Source organism: Perognathus longimembris, chromosome 9, assembly GCF_023159225.1.
Source record: "Perognathus longimembris pacificus isolate PPM17 chromosome 9, ASM2315922v1, whole genome shotgun sequence".
Taxonomy (NCBI): domain Eukaryota; kingdom Metazoa; phylum Chordata; class Mammalia; order Rodentia; family Heteromyidae; genus Perognathus; species Perognathus longimembris.
In genome coordinates this window covers 29,352,203-29,373,511 of record NC_063169.1, presented here as the reverse complement: position 1 = coordinate 29,373,511, position 21,309 = coordinate 29,352,203, and the positions used below count along the sequence as shown (strand labels likewise).

General features: G+C 40.6%; 1 long non-coding RNA gene across 1 annotated transcript; it reads right to left on the bottom strand.

Moving 5' to 3' along the window:
• Positions 1-13,996: 13,996 nt before the first annotated feature.
• LOC125357669 lies at positions 13,997-20,880 on the bottom strand. The gene is made up of 3 exons (XR_007212184.1): positions 20,829-20,880; positions 14,880-14,881; positions 13,997-14,104 (listed from the first exon to the last, which is right to left on the bottom strand). It is a non-coding gene; the product is annotated as an uncharacterized LOC125357669 (long non-coding RNA).
• Positions 20,881-21,309: the final 429 nt, after the last annotated feature.

The following is a 21,309-nucleotide window of genomic DNA, read 5'->3' as shown; positions in this document are numbered from 1 at the left end:
CTCATACAGGAACATAAAACAAATGAATGAAAGATAGAGAAATTTCAGCAGCAGCAAAAGGCTTCTTGATACCTTGATTAGGAGGTTGAAAAAATTTTATAGAATAGAGAGAAATAAATGGGTTTTGAAGGATGCAAATTACTTGCCTAGGATTGGTGGGGGTGAGAAGGGATAGATAGAGAGAAAATGAGAGAGGATTAAAGACTGCAACAAAAATGACATTAAAAAGTGTTTAAAATAGATAAAAAAGGAGACAGGGTTATATAAGCAATAAGGAACACTGAATTGTTTTATGTAGATGAACCATATCAACAGCTTGCATTTAAAGCAGATATATTTTGGGTGGGGAATTGTGTGGTGTAATGGTTGAAAAACAATCAGTAGAGGTGACAAAGGAGTTTCAACAATAGAGAATTAAGTGACAGAGAAAATCGAAAAAATGTTTTACAGGTAGAGGAACTGGTTTATTGGTAGCATCAAAGGAAGACTCCACCTTTAACAGCAAAAACAAAAAACTGAATGTCACCTGTTAAAGAAGTTGCTGTGAATTCTAACTAGAATGATAGGTTGGTTCAAACAGATACTGTGAGACAGACTGTAACCCCATTGGCCACCTGTGTGTGACCTAGCATGCTCTGTGTTGTAACCTCATTGGTTACACCTGCGTGTGGCAAGCTTGACCATGTGGTGTTTGCCTTTATAACCCGACCCTGAGTGTGGCCCGGGGCACACAGTTCCAGCCCCAGCCGGGCCAGCCTGCTTTTTACAGTTGCGGTTCCAGATCCTGAGTCTGGGCCGTGACCCTGGCCGGTCAGTATACTTTTTACTTCCCCAATAAATCCATCTTTTTACTTGAGACTGTCTCTGAGTGGTGGACTCTTGGAGGGATAGGGGATTTCCCCCAACCTCAGACCCCGTTACATTGTGGGCCCCTCCCTTGGGGGGTCCCCATTACAAGTACAAGAAATGTATCCAATGCCTAATGTATGAAACTGTAACCTCTCTGTAATTCAGTTTGATAATAAAAAAATACATATATATATAAACAAAAACAAAAAAAGAATGTCCATTTATCAGGAAAACTAATCATAAAAAAAAAGAAGTTGCTGTGCTTGCATTAAACAGTTTTTGTGAACAAGCAAGCTACTTTGAGGAAACATAGAGGCCATGCATTGGTGAACTTCCATTAGCAGGAATTTGAGGAATTAGTTGACTATTAGCAGCATTACTGGAGTGAGGGTATTTGGTGCTTTGAAAATTTCTCTAAGTGCTTGTTGTCTAGAAATGCATTTTCTGAAATGAAGTTTTATTCCAAGGATGCCAGGATGGTTTCACATATGGAAGTTAATAAACATAATACATTAAATGAAATACTTAATGGGAATAACCCTGGAAGTTAGGAACAAAACAAGGGCATTTATTCCCCTCACTCTTACTTAATTAGACTTGAATTCTTGGCCAGAATAAGAAGAGAAAGAATGGAAAAGATAGTATGCCAATAGGAAAGGATGAAGTAAAATTATACTTATTTGCAGGTGATGTGCTCCTACACTTGAAAGACTAAACTCTCCACCAAAAATTTCTTACATCTGATAAACATTCCAGCAATGTAATATATATCAGTAACAAACAACATGAAAAAGAAAATCAGGAAAATAGTGTTCATAATAGCATAAAAGAAAAAAAATACTAAATAGCCAGGCTCAGGCCTGTAACCCCAGTTACTCAGGCTGTTGAGGCCTGTGGATCATAGTTCAAAATCACCAGGACAGACAAATCTGAGAAATTTTATCTCTAATTAACTAGCAAAAAGTAGAGGTGTGTCTCAAGTGATAGGGCACCAACCTTGAGCGAAAGGCCAAAGGAAAGGAGGCCCTGAGTTCAAGACTCAGGATCAACACACACACACACACACACACACACACACACACACACACACACACTCCACTCATAAATGATGAGCAAAAATCCTAATTAAGGAAGTGAAAGACTGTTATAGTAAAAGCTATAAAATCCTGAAGAAGTCATTGGAAGATAGAAAAAAAGTCTCATATGTTCATGGATCAGTAGGATGAATATAATAAAATAGCTATATTGCATAATCAGTAAAATTCCATCAAAATTCTAATGACTTTCTTCACACAAGTAGAAAAAATTCTAATTTTTATAAGGAAGCACAAGAAACATAATAGCCAAAGTAATCCTGAGCAAAAAAAAAAAATCCTAGAGATGTTAACAGTGCTTGACTTCAAATGATTCCAGAGCCATAGTCACAAAAACAGCATGACATTGCTACAAAAAGTCACTTAGACTAAAGGAATAGAACATAAGACTCAGAAACAAAGCCACCTAGATACCACTGTCTGATTCTTGACAAAGGCATTGAAAACTTAAATGAGAGAAAGAGTAGCCTTTTCAACAAATGGTGTTGGGGAGAGCTGCATATCCATATGTAGAAGACTAAGACCAATCCCTGTTTCACTGTGTACAAACATCAATTGAAGTCCAGCGCCGGTGGCTCATGCCTGTAAACCGAGCTACTCAGGAGGCTGAGATCTGAGGATTGAGGTTCAAAGCCAGTCTGGTTAAGAAAGTCCATGAGACTCTTGTCTCCAATGAGCTGCCAGAAAACCATAAGTGGCACTCTGTCTCAAGTGGTAGAGCATTAGCCTTCAGCTGAAGAGCTGAGGGACAGTGCCCAGGCCGAGTTCAAGCCCCACAACCGACAAAAACGAAAAACAAAAGTCAATTCAAACTGGATCAAAGATATTAATATAGGCTTGAAATATAGCTTCTTCAACTACTGGTGCTGGGAATACTGGGCAGCCACGTGTAGAAAACTCTAAGTGGACCCTAGCCTATCACCATGCACCAAGATCAGCTCAAAATGGACTAAAGACCTCAACATCAGACCTGAAATCCTGAAACTACTGAAGGACAGAGTAGGAGGGACACTAGAACTTATAGGCATATGCAAGAACTTCCCAGGGGCCCAACAGATAGGGGAGAGAATCGACACATGGGACTACTACAAAATAAAAAGTTTCTGCACAGCTAAAGACATAGCCACTAAACTAGAAAGACAGCCAACCATATGGGAAAGGATCTTCACCAGCACAGCAACAGACAAAGGCCTAATATCTATCATCTACAGAAAACTCAAGAAACTAACCTCCTCCAAACTCAGTAAAACAATTATTAAATGGGCAAAGGAGCTAAAGAGAGACTTCACAGCAGAGGCAATAAAAATGGCAACCTCCCACCCCAACAAAACATATGAGGAAATGTTCAACATTCCTGGAAGTAAAGGAAATGCAAAACAACCCTGAGATACCACCTCACTCCAGTTAGAATGGCCTATACTCTGAACTCAAGCAACAACAAATGCTGGAGGGGATGTGGGGAAAGAGGAACCCTTTTCCACTGTTGGTGGGAGTGCAAATTACTACAACAACTTTGGAGAACAGTATGGAGGTGCCTTAAAAAGCTCAGCATAGACATACCCTATGACCCAGCCATATCACTTCAAGGCATCTATCCTGAACAACAGGTCTCAGGATATCATAAAGACATCTGTACATCCATGTTTATCACTGCACAATTCACAATAGCCAAAATATGGGAACAACCCAGATGCCCCACTATAGATGAATGGACTAAAAAATGTGGTACCTGTTCACAATGGAATTCTACACAGCAATTGACAAAATAGTGGCATTCACAGGGAAATGGTCAGATCTTGAACAAATAATGTTGAATAAGATAAGCCTAGAACACAGGGAACAAAGGCACATGGTCTCCCTTATATGTGGTTGTTGGTGGGGTGGCGGAGAATAGTAGAGATCATGTCTGTAAAATAACAAACTTCTTTTCAAATGGTATTTCCACATGTTTGGGTCAGCAACTTTACATTATGTCTCTAAAACTCAACAATTACTACATAAACAGAAAAGGTCTAGGATAAACCTATCAGAGGATCACAATAGCTCAACAGCTAGGTACATATGATTATATAAGATGAGGCTAAGCAAAATGAACTCCAAGAGATGGAAACAGGAGGATTTTATTGTTGTCGTTGTGTTTAATGTACTAGGTGAATTTCTTGTGGTGTATCCCCCGTGGTCACTGTATGTGATTTTGGTACACTGGATATTATATATATGCTTATCTAAACTAGGGAAGGGAAAAAATGAGGGAGAGTGTAACAAATAGGACAAGAAATGTACTCACTATTTTATTATGTGACTGTAACCACTCTGTACATCACCTTGTCAATAAACCTTAATTAAAAATAAATAAAAAGCTTTTGCTCAAGTAGCTTATGGAATGGGTGAAAACCTTTGCCAGTATTCATCTGCTAAGGGATAAATATTTAGAATATGTAAGAGTTTAAAAAGGAAACCCTGAAAAAACAAATAATCTTGCTAATAAATTGTCAAACCTAGTGAAAAGACAGTTCAACATCTTTAGCCATAAAATGTAAATCAAAACTGTTGGGGTTAGTGTAGAGGAGAGTAAGACTGACTCCATCTTAAATTCACTGAGAACTCATCTGCCCTTGAGAATTGAAAACAACTGATTAGCTAGTTGCTCAAATGTTATCTCCAGAGCTAGTTGCTCAAATGTTATCTCCAGCAACCGCATCCCTGTTGGAAAACAGCCAGTTTTCTTAAGTACCTCGGATTCCAGGATATGTAGAAACTATCCAAACTGGATAAGTCACTGCTTACTGTATTAACATTGTGTAGTCTGATTGCCCACCTGCCTTGTGTTTTTCTCCTTTATAAGTCCAGCCTGAAAACTGATTACGGTCGCAGTTACAGCTCCCGAGTCTGTGCTGCATCCCTGGCCAGTCAGCTTACCCTTCCCCTAAAAAAGATCTTCTTGCATGAGACTCTCTCTGTGTGGTGGACTCTACGTGGAATCCTCTCCCTGGACTCCATAACAAAAACATTATTGAAATTCTATTTCAGTCCAATCAGTACGATACACTGGTGGTAGTAATGTAAGTAATTACAGCCACTGTCGAAATCAGTATGGAGGTCCTCAAGCAACTAAACTAGCTGAGCATTGATAGCTTTCATTTGTAATCCTAGATACTCAAGAAGCTGAGATCTGTGGATTGAGATTTGAAGCAGCCTATCCAGGAAAATTCTAAGACCCTCATCTCCAATCAATCACTAAAAAGCTGCAAGTAGAGCCCTGGTTCAAGTGGTAGAGCTACCAGCCTTGAGCAAAAAAAGTATGGGATAGAGCCCAGGCACAAAGTTCAAGCCCTAGTACTAGCATGTGTGTATGTGTGTGTGTGTGTGTGTGTGAGAGAGAGAGAGCACACATATGTGCATTCATGTACACACACGCATGCACACACACACACACACACACACACCCCAAAGAAAGAAACTAAAAACAGGACTGCCCTTCTATAGACGTATGTGCTTTTCCTACTACAGCAATTAATTACAGGTGTGGCTGATGGCTTATTTCTCTGCCTCCTCTAGATGTAAGCTCTCTGAGTTCAGTGGCCATGTCTTCTTGCTCAAAGTATGTCACTGTTACCAAGTCTGGTCTCTGAAATATTCCTTGAGCTTATTAAACTTGGAGTAAATAACTAATGAATGAATATATAATACTGGCAAGAGGGCTTTCTAGTCCTTTAGTATGTCACACAATCTTAGTTTCTGCCAATAAAAGAGTGAAGCACTTTTATAGAGGGTCTAAAATATTTCATTACTATATAATTACCATTAAAGTTATTATTCTTTTTTTATTATTTATTTATTTATTTATTTTTTTGGCCAGTCCTGGGCCTTGGACTCAGGGCCTGAGCAGTGTCCCTGGCTTCCTTTTGCTCAAGGCTAGCACTCTGCCACTTGAGCCACAGTGCCACTTCTGGCCATTTTCTGTATATGTGGTGCTGGGGAATCGAACCCAGGGCCTCATGTATACGAGACAAGCTTTCTTGCCACTAGGCCATATCCCCAGCCCCTAAAGTTATTATTCTTATATCATCAAATGTATACTCACATGAAATGTACAGATTAATGAAATATTCTCAATTAATTAAACCCACTTTTGAAGTAGGTTTGAGAGAAATAAAGGAAAATTTGAGGAATGTAACAGGTGGAAAACATATTGAGTGACAGAGTTAGAAAGGATGGCTGTGTGTAATGAACTCTAATCTCTGGTTGAGAGGTAGGATTGAAAAATAACGGAATATTCCAAACTGGAGTGTTGCCATAGTAACAGTTACCTAAAGATCTAATCAGTGTCTTGTTGAGTGAAAGGATTTTCTCTTTAGTGTGAAACATTTCAGCAAGTGCTAAGAATAGTTTTCTAAAAAAAAACTCACACCCTGTCCTGAAATCTGCTGCTTTGTAAGTCTTTAAGAAATTATTAAAATAATCAGAACTGTATAATGAACATGGCACCTAATGCTCATAAAGTGAGTGGGTTAAACTCAAGCCTAGGTATCCCACACCATTTATTTAGTTAAGTGGGGCAAATGCATCCAATTTGGGTTTCTCCAGGGTAGAGTTTCCAGTAAGAAGCTGGATGAGAGGTAGGTCTTTTTGACAAGTGACTCAGCAAGCAGGAGTGAGGGAGTAGGCACATCAAAGTAGGGAAGGAAAAACAGACAATTATAGTGTCTTACTTGTATCTGGGATAGACCACAAGGCTTGAATCCTCAGGAACCTATGTGACAGACAGAGGCCTTTCAGAATTGGTACCCAGAAAGATGAACATCAGAGCATTTCTCCAGTAGCTCTGCCCTTCAGTGGTTAAGCATTTCCTTTTGAGAATATTAACTACTCAGCTCCCTTGGCAGAGCACCATATGACCTCTAGCAGAGGGAGAGAAGGCCCAAGTGCATGACATGGGAAGATGAGCTACCCAGGCTGGAAGCAGAACACTGGCAATAGGGCTGAACAAAAATGTACTTAGAATCCACAGCTGCTACCTGAACATAGCGGAGGCAGAGGGGATGTGACACAATATTAGCAATGGCTGTTACGATCTAATTCTAGATCAAAGGTTTCCCAACTTTTCTCTACACCCAAGTGTATCTCAGAGCATCTTATGTTCTAACACTAGAATCTTTAGTTAGTAAGGTATTTAATTTCTGTTTGATTTAGTTTCTTTGGCTCTATAATTGGGATAATGGTTTCACCTACCTAAAGAGGTTGTCATGAAGATTAAATGTGTTAATACCAGTGATGAATTTAATACAACAATCATTCTATAGGAAGAGCTCATTTAGTTTTACATATTATTATTGTTATGAATTACAGTAACAATGTATTGTTACTATGATTGATGGTGAGGCCCATTGGTGTATTTAATATCTCTACAACATAAATACTTTTATTTCAAAGTGATTTTGCATCTATTTGCTTCTTACCACAGTTTTAAAAAATTAATTATAAAGTATATTTTATTTTATTGTAAAGGTGATGTACAGAGTGGTTACAGTTACATAAGTCAATTAGTACATTTCTTATTGAACAGTGTTACTCTCTCCCTCGTTTTCTCCCACTTTCCCTCTCTTGTTTTCTTCCACTTTCCCTCCCCTGCCCCTCCCACTATGTTGTAAAGTTCATTTCCAATATGGTGTCTTCTGAGTATCACTGATGGCTGTTGCATTGTTTCACCCTTTGTACTTTGTCTCACCATTTTGTTATTCCCCTTCCTTCCCCCAAATCACTTATATACAAGACACAGGGTACCAAAATAAAAAACAGCAATAACAGGATAAACCAAAAGAAAAAAAACATTAATGAAAAAAGAAATAACTTCACACAGTACATTAAAAAAAACCCGAGGGCTGGGAATGTGGCCTAGTTGTAGAGTGCTTGCCTAGCATACATGAAGCCCTGGGTTCAATTCCTCAGCACCATATAAACAACAGAAAAAGCTGAAGTCGTGCTGTGGCTCAAGAGGTAGAGTGCTAGCCTTGAGCAAAAAGAAGCCAGGGACAGTGCTCAGGCCCTGAGTCCAAAACCCAGGACTGGCAAAAACAAATAAACAAACAACTAAACCAAAAAATTCTCTTGTTTCTATATCTTGGAGTTCATTTTGATTAGCATCATTTTTTATGGTCATATGTACATAGCTACTCAGCTATTGTGATCCTCAGCTAGGACTATCCTAGACATATATTAATTATTGCAAATGAGGGAAACTATGGAGCCTATATTTCTTTTGGTCTGGCTTACTTTACTAAATATGATTTTTCCCATGCCTTTCCATTTCCTTATGAATGAGATGATGTCATTCTTTCTGATGGAAGCGTAGAATTCTATTGTGTATAGCTACCACATTTTCTTGATCCATTCTTCTACTGAGGGGCATCTGGGTGGTTCTATATCCTAGTTATGGTAAGCAATGCTGCAATGAACATAGTTATGCTGGTAGCTTTAGTGTGGTCTTGTTTGTGATCATTTAGGTAAATGCCCAGGAGTAGGATTTCTGGATCATAAGGGAGCTCTGTATTTAGTCTTTTGAGGAAACTCCATACTGCTTTTCAGAGTGGCTGAAAAAACTTACATTCCCACCAACAGTGTAGTAGGGTTCTCTTTTGGCCACATCCCTGCCAGCATCTGTTATGATTAGTTTTCTTGATAATGGCCATTCTAACTGGGGTGAGGTAGAATCTCAATGCTGTTTTGATTTGCATTTCTTTTATGTCCAGCTATGTTGAATATTTCTTTCTTTTTTTATTTTGGCCAGTCCTGGCGCTTGGACTCGGGCCTGTGCACTGTCCCTGGCTTCTTTTTGCTCAAGGCTAGCACTCTGCCACTTGAGCCACAGTGCCACTTCTGTCCATTTTCTGTATATGTGGTGCTGGGGAATTGAACCCAGGGCCTCATGTATACGAGGCAATCACTCTTGCCACTAGGCCCTATCCCCAGCCCTATGTTGAATATTTCTTCATGTGTCTATTGCCTATTCTTATTTACACCCAGAGAAGTCTCTTTTTAATTCTTTAGCACACTTATTAATGGGGTGGTTGTTTCTTTGAGGATTTGTTTTTGGGGATTTAATTTTTTGAGCTCTATGCATAATTTTGATATGAAGCCCCTGTCTGTTGTACAGCTAGTGATAATCTTCTCCCAATCTGTAGGTTTTCTATTTATTTTGCTAGCTATGTCCTTTGCCATACAGAAGCTCTGCACTTTAATGCAATTCCATTTATCCAGCTCTTCTTTAATTTGTTGTGTTTCTGGATCTTTATTTAGGAAGTTTGGGCCTGTGCCAAGGAGCCCTAGTGTTTCCTGTATCCCTTCCTGTAATATTTTCAAGGCATTTGCTCTTATCTTGAGGTCTTTGATCTACATAGAATTGATTCTGTTTCAGGGTGATATATAAGGATCTTACTTCAGTTTTCTACATGTGTATAGCTAATTCTGCCAGCACCATTTGTTGAAGAGGCTGTCTTTCTTCTATCTGATGTTTTTGGCTCCCTTATTAAAGATTAGGTGGCCATAGATCTGTGGGATCATTTCTGGGTCTTCAATTCTATTCCACTGGTCCTTAGGCCTTCTGATAGGCCAGTACCAAGCTGTTCCTGTAACTATGGCTTTATAATCTAGTTTGAAGTTTAGTATTGATATTTCTCCAGCACTGTTTTCCCTGCTAAGAATTCTGGTATTTGGGGTCTTCAGTTATTCCATATGAATTTCTGGATTGCTTCTTTTATTTCACTAAAGAATGTTGCTGGGATATTGATGGGCATTGAATTGAACTTGTAGATAGTCTTGGGAAGTATTGCTATTTTCATGCTGTTAATCTTCCCAATCCAGGAACATGGGAGGGTTTTCTACTTCCTTATGTTTACTTTAATTTCTTTTTTCAGGTTTAAAAAGTTTTCATCATAAAGTCTTTCACCTCTTTGGTTAAGTGAATGCCTAGGTATTTTATTTATTTATTTTTTTGAGGATATTACAAAACAAGTCCCTTTTTAAAAATTTCAGCCTCTCTCTTCTCATTGCTGGCATAGAGAAAAACTACTGATTTTTGTGGGTTAATTTCATATACTGCTACTTTGTCAAAGTTTTGGATCAGCTCAAGTAATGAGAAAAGAGTCTATGGGGTTCTTAATTGGATCCCCTTTATATTTGTCTCCTGCCTTATTGTTCTGGCTAGGAATTCCAATACTATATTGAAGAGGAGTGGAGAGAGTAGACAACCTTGTCTTGTTCCTCATTTTAGAGGAAATTTATCACAGTTTTTAGAAAGCATCTCTTACCTTGAATTCTGAAAGCATCTCTCAGATAAAAATCACAGCAGTCTCCACAACACTGTTGAATAATGTGATCCTTGTCAGGTGAGTCTAGTGTGTCTTAACTTGTATAAAGTTGGTAAAGTATATATTATGAACTTAAAAACTCGCATTGTAGGATTTTACTGAAGTAGTTGTAAGTTATTGAGGGAAGCAGTAAAATCTTAAACTATTTGTTTTGGAAGCTTAATTTTTGATTGCACAAATGATTTTGTTAGGGCCAAGAAAAAGGCATAAACATCACAGAAAGAAGCAATGCTGACCTAAAAGAAACTACAGCCACCATTAATTAATGAAAACACAAAAGCATATATCTTCAAATACAGCACAAAGGTGTTCTTTAAAACCCAATAAGCTCATTTTTCGCAGTCAAATGAATACTACTTTCTATTAATATGTTTCTTTTTTATGATTTATTTATTAATTAAACAAAATTTTTTTGACAAGGTGTTGTACAAAAGGGGTACAGTTACATAGTAGGGCAGTATGTACATTTCTTGTGCTATCTTACACCGTGTTCTTCTTTCCCTTCCCTAGGTCAGGTAGACATATATACAATATACAATGTACCAAGAACATATACAGTAGCCACCTGGCCTACGCCAAAGAAAATTTGCCTAGGTCTTTAAATGTAATGTCTACAATAGACAATATGACGACAATAGTCTTATATGATCATACATACATAGCTTTTGAGCTGTTGTGATCCACTGAGAGGTCAATTTTTGACATTTATATGTTGAGTTTGGTTTTAGTTACATAATATAGGGTCACTGACCCAAACCTGTGGAAAATACCATTTGACAAGCGGTTTTTGGTTTCATAGACCTGGTCTCTACTGTCTCTCCGTTACCACATCTTAACAATCATATATCAGGGAGATCATGCCCCTTTGTTTTCTGTGTTCTAGGCTTGTCTCGCTCAACATTATTTGTTCAAGTTCTGACCATTTCCCTGCGAATACCAATATTTCAAAATTCCTAATCGCTATGTAGTATTCCATTGTGTATAGGTACCATATTTTTTGGAACCATTCATCTGTGGAGGGGCATCTCGGTTGTTTCCATATTTTGTCTACTGTGAATTGTGCAGCAATAAACATGGAAGTGCAGATATCTTTTTGATATCTTGGGACCTGCTGTTCAGGATAGATGCCTAGGAGTGGTATGGCTGGGTCATATTGGTAGGTCTATGTTGAGCCTTTTGAGGAACCTCAATACTGTCCTCCAAAGTGGTTGTACTAATTTTTCACTCCCACCAACAATGGAGAAGGGTTTCTCTTTCCCCGCACCCCCTCCAGCATTTGTTGTTGCCTGAGTTCAGAGTATAGGCCATTCTAACTGGAGTGAGGTGGTATCTCAGGGTTGTTTTTATTTGCATATCCTTTATTGCCAGGGATGTTGAACATTTCCTCATATGTTTCTTTGCCATTTTTATCTCTTCTCTTGTGAAGTCTCTCTTTAGCTCTTTTGCCCATTTCTTAATTGGTTTACTGGGCTTGGGGGGGCTTAGTTTTTTGAGTTCTCTGTAGATGACAGATATTAGGCCTTTGTCTGTTGCTGTGCTGGTAAAGATCCTTTCCCATATGGTTGACTGTCTTTCTAGTTTGGTGGCTATGTCCTTAGCTGTGCAGAAACTTTTTAATATGTAGTAGTCCCATTTGTCGAGTCTGTCCCCTATCTGTTGTGCCCCTGCGACTCTATTCAGGAAGTTCCTACCTGTTCCTATAAGTTCTAGCGTCTTTCCTACTCTGCCCTTCAGTAGTTTCAAGGATTCAGGTCTGATATTGAGGTCCTTGATCCATTTTGAGTTGACCTTAGTTCATGGTGATAGGCTAGGGTCCACCTTGAGTTTTCTGCATATGGCTGCCCAGTTCTCCCAGCACTAGTAGTTGAAGAGGCTCTGTTTATTCCATTGTATGTCTTTAGCTCCTTTGTCGAATATCAGCTGACTCTAAGAGTGAGGTTTTATTTCTGAATCTTCAATCCTAATCCATTGGTCTTCAGGTCTGTTTTTATACCAATACCAGGCAGTTTTTGTTATGATGGATCTATAGTAGAGCTTGAAGTCTGGTATTGTGATACCTTCTGCACTGCTTTTTTTTTTTTTTTTTTTTTTGCCTAGAATTGCTTTGGCAATTCTAGGTCTTTTGCTCTTCCATATAAATTTATGGGTTGCTTTCTCTATTTCAGTGAAGAATGTATCTGGGATTTTGATAGGGATTGCATTGAATTTGTATAACAATTTGGGCATAAGGCCATTTTCACTATATTAGTTCTGCCTACCCATGAGCATGGGAGGTCTTTCCATCTCCTTCTGTCTTCTTTGATTTCCCTTATTAGATTTTTATAGTTCTCATTAAAAAGGTCTGTCACGTTTTTGGTTAGGTTGATCCCTAGGTACTTTATTCTTTTTTTGGCTACTGTAAATGGAATTATTTCCATAATTTCCTTTTCTGCTTTTACATTGCTGGTGTACAGAAAAGCTGCTGACTTTTGTGGATTGATTTTGTATCTTGCTACTTTGTCAAAATGGTTTATTAGGTGTAGGAGTTTGGGGACTGAGTTTTTTGGGTCCTTCAGATATAAGATCATGTCATCTGCGAATAGGGATAGCTTGATTTCTTCCTTGCCAATGTGGATCCCTTTGATGTCCTTCTCTTGCCTTATTGCTATGGCTAGGGATTCCAGAACTATGTTGAAAAGAAGTGGGGAGAGTGGGCATCCTTGTCTTGTTCCTGAGTTTAGGGGGAATGATTTTGGTCTCTCCCATTTAATATGATATTAGCAGTTGGTCTGTTGTAGATGGCTTTTATTGTTTTGAGGAATGTTTCATCTTTTCCTGTTTTCTCCAGAGCTTTTAATAAGTATGGATGTTGTATTTTGTCAAAGGCTTTTTGGGCATCGACTGAGATAACAATGTCATTCTTGATTTTAGTTCTGTTGATGTGGTGAATTACATTGATTGATTTAAGGATGTTGGGCCATCCTTGTGACTGTGGGATGAAGCATACTTGGTCATGGTGTATAATTTTTCTTGATCAGTTTCTGGATACTGTTAGCTAATATTTTATTGAGGAGCTTTGCATCCGTGTTCATTAGTGATACTGGTCTGTAGTTCTCTTTTTTTTTGGGTCTTTGCCTGGTTTGGGGATGAGTATAATATTAGCTTCATAGAATGAGTTTGGGATTTCTCCCTCTGTTTCTATTTCGCAGAAGAGTTTGAGGAGTATTGCTATTAGCTCCTCACTAAAGGTTTTATAGAATTCATAGGTGACTCCATCTGGGCCTAAGCTTTTCTTTGTTGGGAGGTTCTTGATTACCTCCTGTATCTTGCTGTAAGTGATTGGTTTATTTAGTTGATTTATTTCTTCTTGGTTCAGTTTGGGAAGTTTTTACTCTCTAAGAATTGATCCATTTCTGTAAAATTATTGTTTTTTAGTCAGTAGAGGTTCTGGAAATAGGTCCTTATGATTTTTTGAATATCATGTGTACTTGTTGTAATTTTTCCGGTGGAGTCCCTGATTTTACTTATGTGAGTCTCTTCTCTTCTTTTTTTGTAAGTCTTGCAAGTGGTCAGTCAATTTTATTTATTCTCTCAAAGAACCAGCTTTTAATCTTATTTATTGGTTGAATGGTCTTTCTATTTTCTATCAGATTTATCTCTTCTTTAATCTTTGTGATCTCTCCTCCTAGTTATTATAGATTCGGTCATTTCTTGTTTCTCCTGTTGTTTTATTTTCATTGTGAGGTTATTCACCTGCTCTGCTTCCATTCTTTTAATGTGAGTGCTAAGGGCAATGAACTTGCCCCTCAGTACTGCCTTAGCTGTATCGTATAGGTTTCTTTGTGATGTATTTTCATTGTCATTGTGGCTTATGAATTCATTAATTTCATCCTTAATTTGGTTTGTGGTCCACATGTTAGATAATAGTGAGGAGTTTAGCCTCCAAGAGTGTGTATAGCCTCTGTGGTAACCGCTGTTATTGAGGGTTAGCTTTATTCCACTCTTTTTTTTTTTTTTTTGGGGCAGTCCTGGGCCTTGGACTCAGGGCCTAAGCACTGTCCCTGGCTTCTTCCCGCTCAAGGCTAGCACTCTGCCACTTGAGCCACAGCGCCGCTTCTGGCCGTTTTCTGTATATGTGGTGCTGGGGAATCGAACCTAGGGCCTTGGGTATATGGAGGCAGGCATTCTTGCCACTAGGCTATATCCCCAGCCCCTTTATTCCACTCTTGTCAGATATAATACATGGGATGACGTCAATACTTTTGTATTTACTGAGGTTCTTTGTGTGGGCTATGACATGGTCTATTTTGGAGTATGATCCATGGGGTGCTGAGAAGAAGGTTTTTTGGGTCTCTGTAGGGTGGAAGCTTCTGTATAGATCTGTCTGCTCCATTTGGGATATGGTGTTACTTAGGCCCTCACCTCCCTTGCTAATCCTCTGGGTGTTGGATCTGTCTCTTGGAGAGAGTAGGGTATTAAAGTCACTCACCATGAATGTGTTTGGGGCTATCTTGTTCAGTAGTTCTGTGAGAATTTGCTTGAAATATGTAGGGCCTCTTTTGTTTGGTGAGTATACATTTATCACCGTGACGTCTTGATTCTGGATTTTTCCTTGTATTAAAATGTAGTGTCCTTCTTTGTCTTTTTGTGTTGATTTTAATGAGAAGCTTGTCTGAGATCAGGATGGCTACTCCTGCCATTTTGATAGGTGCATTTGCTTGGAAGATCTTGCTCCATCCTTTCATTCGGACCCTGTTTTTATCCCTTGCTGTAAGATGGGTCTCTTGTAGATAACAGATGGCAACTTTTTGTTTGCGGATCCACTCTGCCAGTCTGATCCTCTTTATCAGAAAGTTTATACCGTTTATATTCAAAGAGATCAACGATAAGAATGTTTTTTCCCTTTCCATTTTCCTGTTAGGGTGTTTTTCCTCTCTTTTTTTTTCTTGTCTTTAATGAGCTGCTCTTTCTTTTGGGCACTGGCTATTATAGTTTCTTTCTGTTTCTGTCTGTGTGTCCTGCACAATTTCTGTTGGGTGGGTTTCCCCTCTTAGAATTTGCTGTAGTGCTGTTTTTTTATTCACATACTCCTTTAGATCCTCTTTGCTATGGAAATCTGGTTTTTCCCTCGAATATGTAGTCTAACTAATATGTAGTTTGCTGGGTTTCTGATTCTAGGTTGGCAATTGTTGGCCTGTAGGACTTGGATTGTGTTTTTCCACTCTCTTCATGCGTGGTAGGTTTGTGTGGAGAGGTCTGCTGTTATTCAGATCTTTTTCCCGTTGTAATAAATCCCTTTCTTCCCTTTGGCTGAATTCAAAATTTGCTCTTCATTCTTGAGATCTGAAGTCTTGATTATTATATGCCTGGGTGAGGATTTTCTATTGTCTTGTTTGCCAGGCATCCTATAGGCTTCGGTTACCTGTGTGTGATCCCTTGTGAGATTGGGGAAGTTTTCTGCAATCACTTTATTGAAAATATGTTGAAGCCCTCTGCTCTGGTATTTGTCTCCTTCTATTCCAATTATGTGCAGATTATATCTCTTGTCTTTTCCACTAGCTCCTGGATTTGTCTGCCCTGGAGCTTTACCGTTTCTTGGAGTGTGGTAATTTTCTGGACCTTATCGGCTGCATCATCATCCAAGAGAGAGATTTGGGATTCTATATGGTCAATTCTTTGTGCTGTGGATTCAATGTAGAGTTTATGGATGCCAGGGAGCTATTTATGGTTGCCAGATCAGCTCTGATTGTGGAAATTTCTTCCTTTAAAGAGTTGTATTTTATATCTATTTTTTTTCATGCATTTCGCTTCTCAGGATGTTAAGGTCTTCTTTATAGAGGTTTGCACTGTTTCCATTTTTGCTTCCATTTCTTTCTTGATTTCCTGGAGGTCCTTCGAGAGTTCTAATCTAAACTCCTGGAATTGTTTTCTGATTTTGTTTCTGAGGCTTTTCATCATTTCTGCTATCATAGCCTCAGTTGTTTTTTCATTCTCCATCTCCTCTTCGGTGGTACTGCTTTTTGGAGCTGGTGAGTTGGCTTGCCCTTTGGTGTAATTTGTAATATTTCTTTGTGATTTGCGCATCTGGAGATCTGTAGGTGACTTCCTTGGGTTGGCTTAGTGTTGGTTCCCGCTGTTCCATCAGTGGGAGACTTGTTTGTGACCTGGCTCTGGGTTTGAATTTGGCTGTTGAATCTTACTGCCCAATAGGTGAGTGTGACCATCTCGGTTGTTGCTGAGGTGGTCACCCTCCTTGCGCTTCGGGGTGGGTAGGTTCTGTGTCTTTCTATGCAAGATAGTATCCTGCTGCTGTGTTGTGCTGACCCTAGAGTGCTCCTGGTGGTGGTTTGCGGGTTGCTGATTCAGCGTGGCATGGATGCTTTTCTCTTCTTTGGTTCTTTTTTTTTTGTGTGGCCAGTCCTGGGCCTTGAACTCAGGGCCTGAGCACTGTCCCTGGCTTCCTTTTGCTCAAGGCTAGCACTCTGCCATTTGAGCCACAGCGCCACTTCTGGCCATTTTCTATATATGTGGTGCTGGGGAATCGAACCCAGGGCTTCAAGTACACGAGGCAAGTGCTCTTGCCACTAGGCCACATTCCCAGCCCCTCTTTGGTTCTTTTTTCCACTGGGTACCGTGGTTAAAGGAGCTCACCTCTCAGATTGAGAATTGCCACTGAGAGGCGGCTTGCCTCCCTGTGTGGAGTGCACCTACTGTGGGCGCTGCCACTGGTGGGGCCCTGCCCACCTGTGTGGCGAGCGCCTATGCGAGCAGGCGCTCCCATTGAGGGGCCCTGCCCACCTGTGTGGCTGGTGTTGCAGCTTGCCTGCTTGTGCGCTCTCAGATGGGGTTGGGCAGCCGATCCTCCTGCTGGAGGGTTAGCATGCTGGTCCTCCAGGGGGAAAGTGCGTGTGTACTCTAGTGCTTCCTTTGGGGGCATGTTGACCCAAGTTTTTGGTAGTGCTTGTGCCCTCTCATGAGTTTGCTTGTGGGGGCGGTATGGTTGGGCCCCAGTAGGATCAAGTGTCCGGGCGCGGATTGGTGCCCACAGACTCTGTGCCTCCACTGTGAGGGGGGGGCGTGTGATTGGACCCAGATGTCCTTGCTGGGCTGGTACACCCTCGAGCCTGTGGTTGTTCTTCAAAAAGACTGTGAGGACCAGGTGCCTCAGGTGGGGCTTCCAGTGCCTACCAGACCCCGGGCCCCTGCTGGGGAGGTGGTGAGGCCAGTGAGGCCAGGTTCTAGCTCCTCTGCTATGGGTTTGGTGGGGGGATGACTTGGCGCTGCTCCTTTGTTTTCTCGGGGTAGGGAGGGGTAGGGAGGGAGCTCTAGCTTCTTTGTAGGGTTTGGGTCTCTGCTAGGGCTGGACTCTCGTTTGGCGCGGGGGGTAATGGGGAACTTACTGGTCTTGGATTGTGTGTGTGTCCCATGTTGCTGTGGGCTTTCTGGGACTGGGTGCCGGGGTGTGGCGATTGGTCCTTTGGTGGTGGTGGTCCTGGCTCTCCCCGTCTGTGCTGCCCAGTTCCCGGCCACTTGGTTCCGCGCCACTGCCTGGCCACTTGGTCCTGTGCCGCCACCTGTCTTGGTTGGTCTGCACTCCATCTGGGGTCCGTGGAACTCCTGTTGTCTAGGCTCTGCACAACTGGTGTGACTTTTTGGCTGTTGCTTCTCTGGTGGCTGAAGGTCTGTGGCCCCACTTGCCGGCGCTGGGTCCCCTTTCCCAGCCTGGCCCTGTTTGGGCCTGGGACGGCGGGTGGGGGGTACCCCGAAATTTTCCAGTTCCATGTAGGTTATAGGCTCTTCTTCTTCTTCTTTTTTTTCATTTCCTGTGTTTCTCTGTTGCTTCTGGTTGTTGGGTTTGCTGGGTTCTTGATGGGGTGTTGGGTGCTGGAGTTCCCAGCTCGCTATTCAGTTGGAGTGAGTTGGGGTACCTCCTTACTGTGGCGGCGCCATCTTCCCTCCCCTTATTATGTTTCTTTCTTCAAGGTACTTTAGAATATAGTATCTTACTCTATACCTGCTACGAACCTAAACAAACACCACAAATCTTGTGATGGCTCCTCTATTAGTCTTCTTGGGCTGATAAAACAACACCTTGCCATGTCTTGAGCAACAAAAGTTAAAATTTGCATAGTTCTGGAAGCCAGAAATCCCGAATAAAGACCCATAAGGGCTGATTTCTAGTGAGGACCCTCTTCCTCACTTTCAGAAGCAAGTCTCTGTTCTCAGATGGATGTCCATGTGACAGGCTCTTGCTGATTTCTGTTCTTACAAGGACACTAATAATTTTAACCTCATTAAATTCTACGAAGCCCCATCAGCAAATATAACTATGGTGGGGGGTAGGGCTTTGAATGTGAATTTTTGGGGACATAAACATTCAGTCTATACCAACTACTCAGAAGAGATGTTTAAGTGCAAATGGTAATGCACCTTCTTCCAAATAAGCATAATAGAAGAGGACATGGCCAAGTGAAGAAGAAGCACAAAGAATTTTAAAGAAGCATCCAGGGACTCCGTAACTCCCATTTCTTTTCTTTTTTATTTTTCTATTGTCAAAGTGATGTACAGAGGGGTTACAGTTTCATATGGAAGGTATTGAGTACATTTCTTTTTTTTCCATTATGCTGAAGAAGTATTTAACTTTTCTTTTGGTCATTTCTTTATTGTTAAAGTGATGTGCAGAGAGGGTACAGTTTCATACATAATGCAGAGAGTACATTTCTTATCCAACTTGTTACCTCCTTCCTCATTCCCCCCTCCCCTGCATGTCTCCTTTCCCTCCCCACAATGAGCTGTAAGTTGGTTTACACCATATAGGTTTTTTTTTAAATTTTTAATTAAATTTTATTGACAAGGTGTTGTGCAAAGGGGGTACAGTTACATAATAAGGTAGTGAGTACATTTCTTGTGATATCTTACACTCTCATTTTTCTTTCCCTTCCCTAGATCAGGTAGGCATATATACAATATCCAGTGTACCAAAATCATATACAGTAACCATGTAGGGTACGCCAAAGGAAATTCACCTAGAACATTAAATGTAACGTCAACAATAGAATCCTCCTGTGTCCTTCTCTTGGAGATGTTTTGGCTTATCCTCGTCTTATATGATCATGTGTACATAGCTGTTGAGCTATTGTGATCCACTGATAGGTCTATTCTAGACCTTTTAATGTTTAGTAGTTGTTTGTTTTTAGAGACATAAAGTCGCTGACCCAAACATGTGGAAATACTATTTGAAAAGAAGTTTGCTATTTTGCAGACCTGGTCTCTACTGTCCCCTGCACACCCCTCCTTCTTCCCGCCCCCCCACCCCCGCCCCTAACAATCACATATCAAGGAAACCATGCCCTTTTGTTCTCTGTGTTCTAGGCTTGTTTTGCTCAACATGATTCAAGCTCTGACCATATCCCTGCAAATACCAATATTTTATCATTTGTAATTGCTATGCAGTATTTCATTGTGTACAGGTACCACATTTTTTGAATCCATTCATCTATAGTGGGGAATCTGGGTTGTTTCCATATTTTGGCTATTGTGAATTGTGCAGTGATAAACATGGATGTACAGATGTCTTTATGATATCCTGAGACCTGTTGTTCAGGATAGATGCCTAGGAGTGGTATGGCGGGGTCATAGGTTATGTCTATGCTGAGTTTTTTGAGGAACCTCCATACTGTTCTCCAAAGTGCACTCCCACCAACAATGGAGAAGGGTTCCTCTTTCCCCACATCCCCTCCAGCATTTGTTGTTGGCTCAGTTCAGAGTATAGGCCATTCTAACTGGAGTGAGGTGGTATCTCAGGGTTGTTTTTATTTGCATTTCCTTTATTGCCAGGGATGTTGAACATTTCCTCATATGTTTCTTTGCCATTTTTATTTGTTTGTTTGTTTGTTTTTTTGGCCAGTCCTGGGCCTTGGACTCAGGGCCTGAGCACTGTCCCTGGCTTCTTCCCGCTCAAGGCTAGCACTCTGCCACTTGAGCCACAGCGCCGCTTCTGGCCGTTTTCTGTATATGTGGTGCTGGGGAATTGAACCTAGGGCCTCGTGTATCCGAGGCAGGCACTCTTGCCACTAGGCTATATCCCCAGCCCCCTTTGCCATTTTTATTTCTTCTCCTGTAATGTCTCTCTTTATCTCCTTTGCCCATTTAATATTTGGTTTGCTGGGTTTGGAGGGGGTTAGTTTCTTGAGTTTTCTGTAGATGATGGATATTAGGCCTTTGTTGCTGTGCTGGTGAAGATCCTTTCCCATATGGTTGGCTGTCTTTCTAGTTTAGTGGCTATGTCTTTAGCTGTGCAGAAACTTTTTATTTTGTAGTAGTCCCATTTGTCGAGTCTCTCCCCTATCTGTTGTGCCCGTGGGACTCTGTTCAGGAAGTTCCTACCTGTGCCTGTAAGTTCCAGTGTCTTTTCTATTCTGTCCTTCAGTAGTTTCAAGGATTCAGGTAGGATGTTAACTGTATCATGAGATTATTCACCTGATCTGATTCCATTCTTTTTATGTGTGCTGACGGCAATGATCTTGCCCATCAGCACTACTTTTGCTGTATCCCATAGGTTTCTTTGTGATGTATTTTCATTGTCATTGTGGCTTATGAACTCATTAATTTCATCCTTAATTTTCTCTGTGACCCAAATGTTAGAAAACAATGAGGAGTTTAGCCTCCAAGAATTTGTGTAGTTTCTATAGTATCCTTTGTTATTGAGGGCTACCTTGATTCCATTGTGATCAGATAGAATACATGGGAAGATGTCAAGACTTTCATATTTTCTGAGGCTCTTTGTGTGGAATATGATATGATCTATTTTGGAGTATGTTCCATGGGCTGCTGAGAAGAATGTGTATTGAGTCTCTGTAGGGTGAAAAACTGTACAGGTCTGTCAGATCCATGTGGGATATGGTGTTACTTAGGTCTTCGGCTCCCTTGCTAATCCTCTGTGTGCTGGATCTGTCTCTTGGATAGAGTGGAGTATTAAAATCTCCCACTATGATTGTATTTGGGTCCATCTTGTTCTGTAG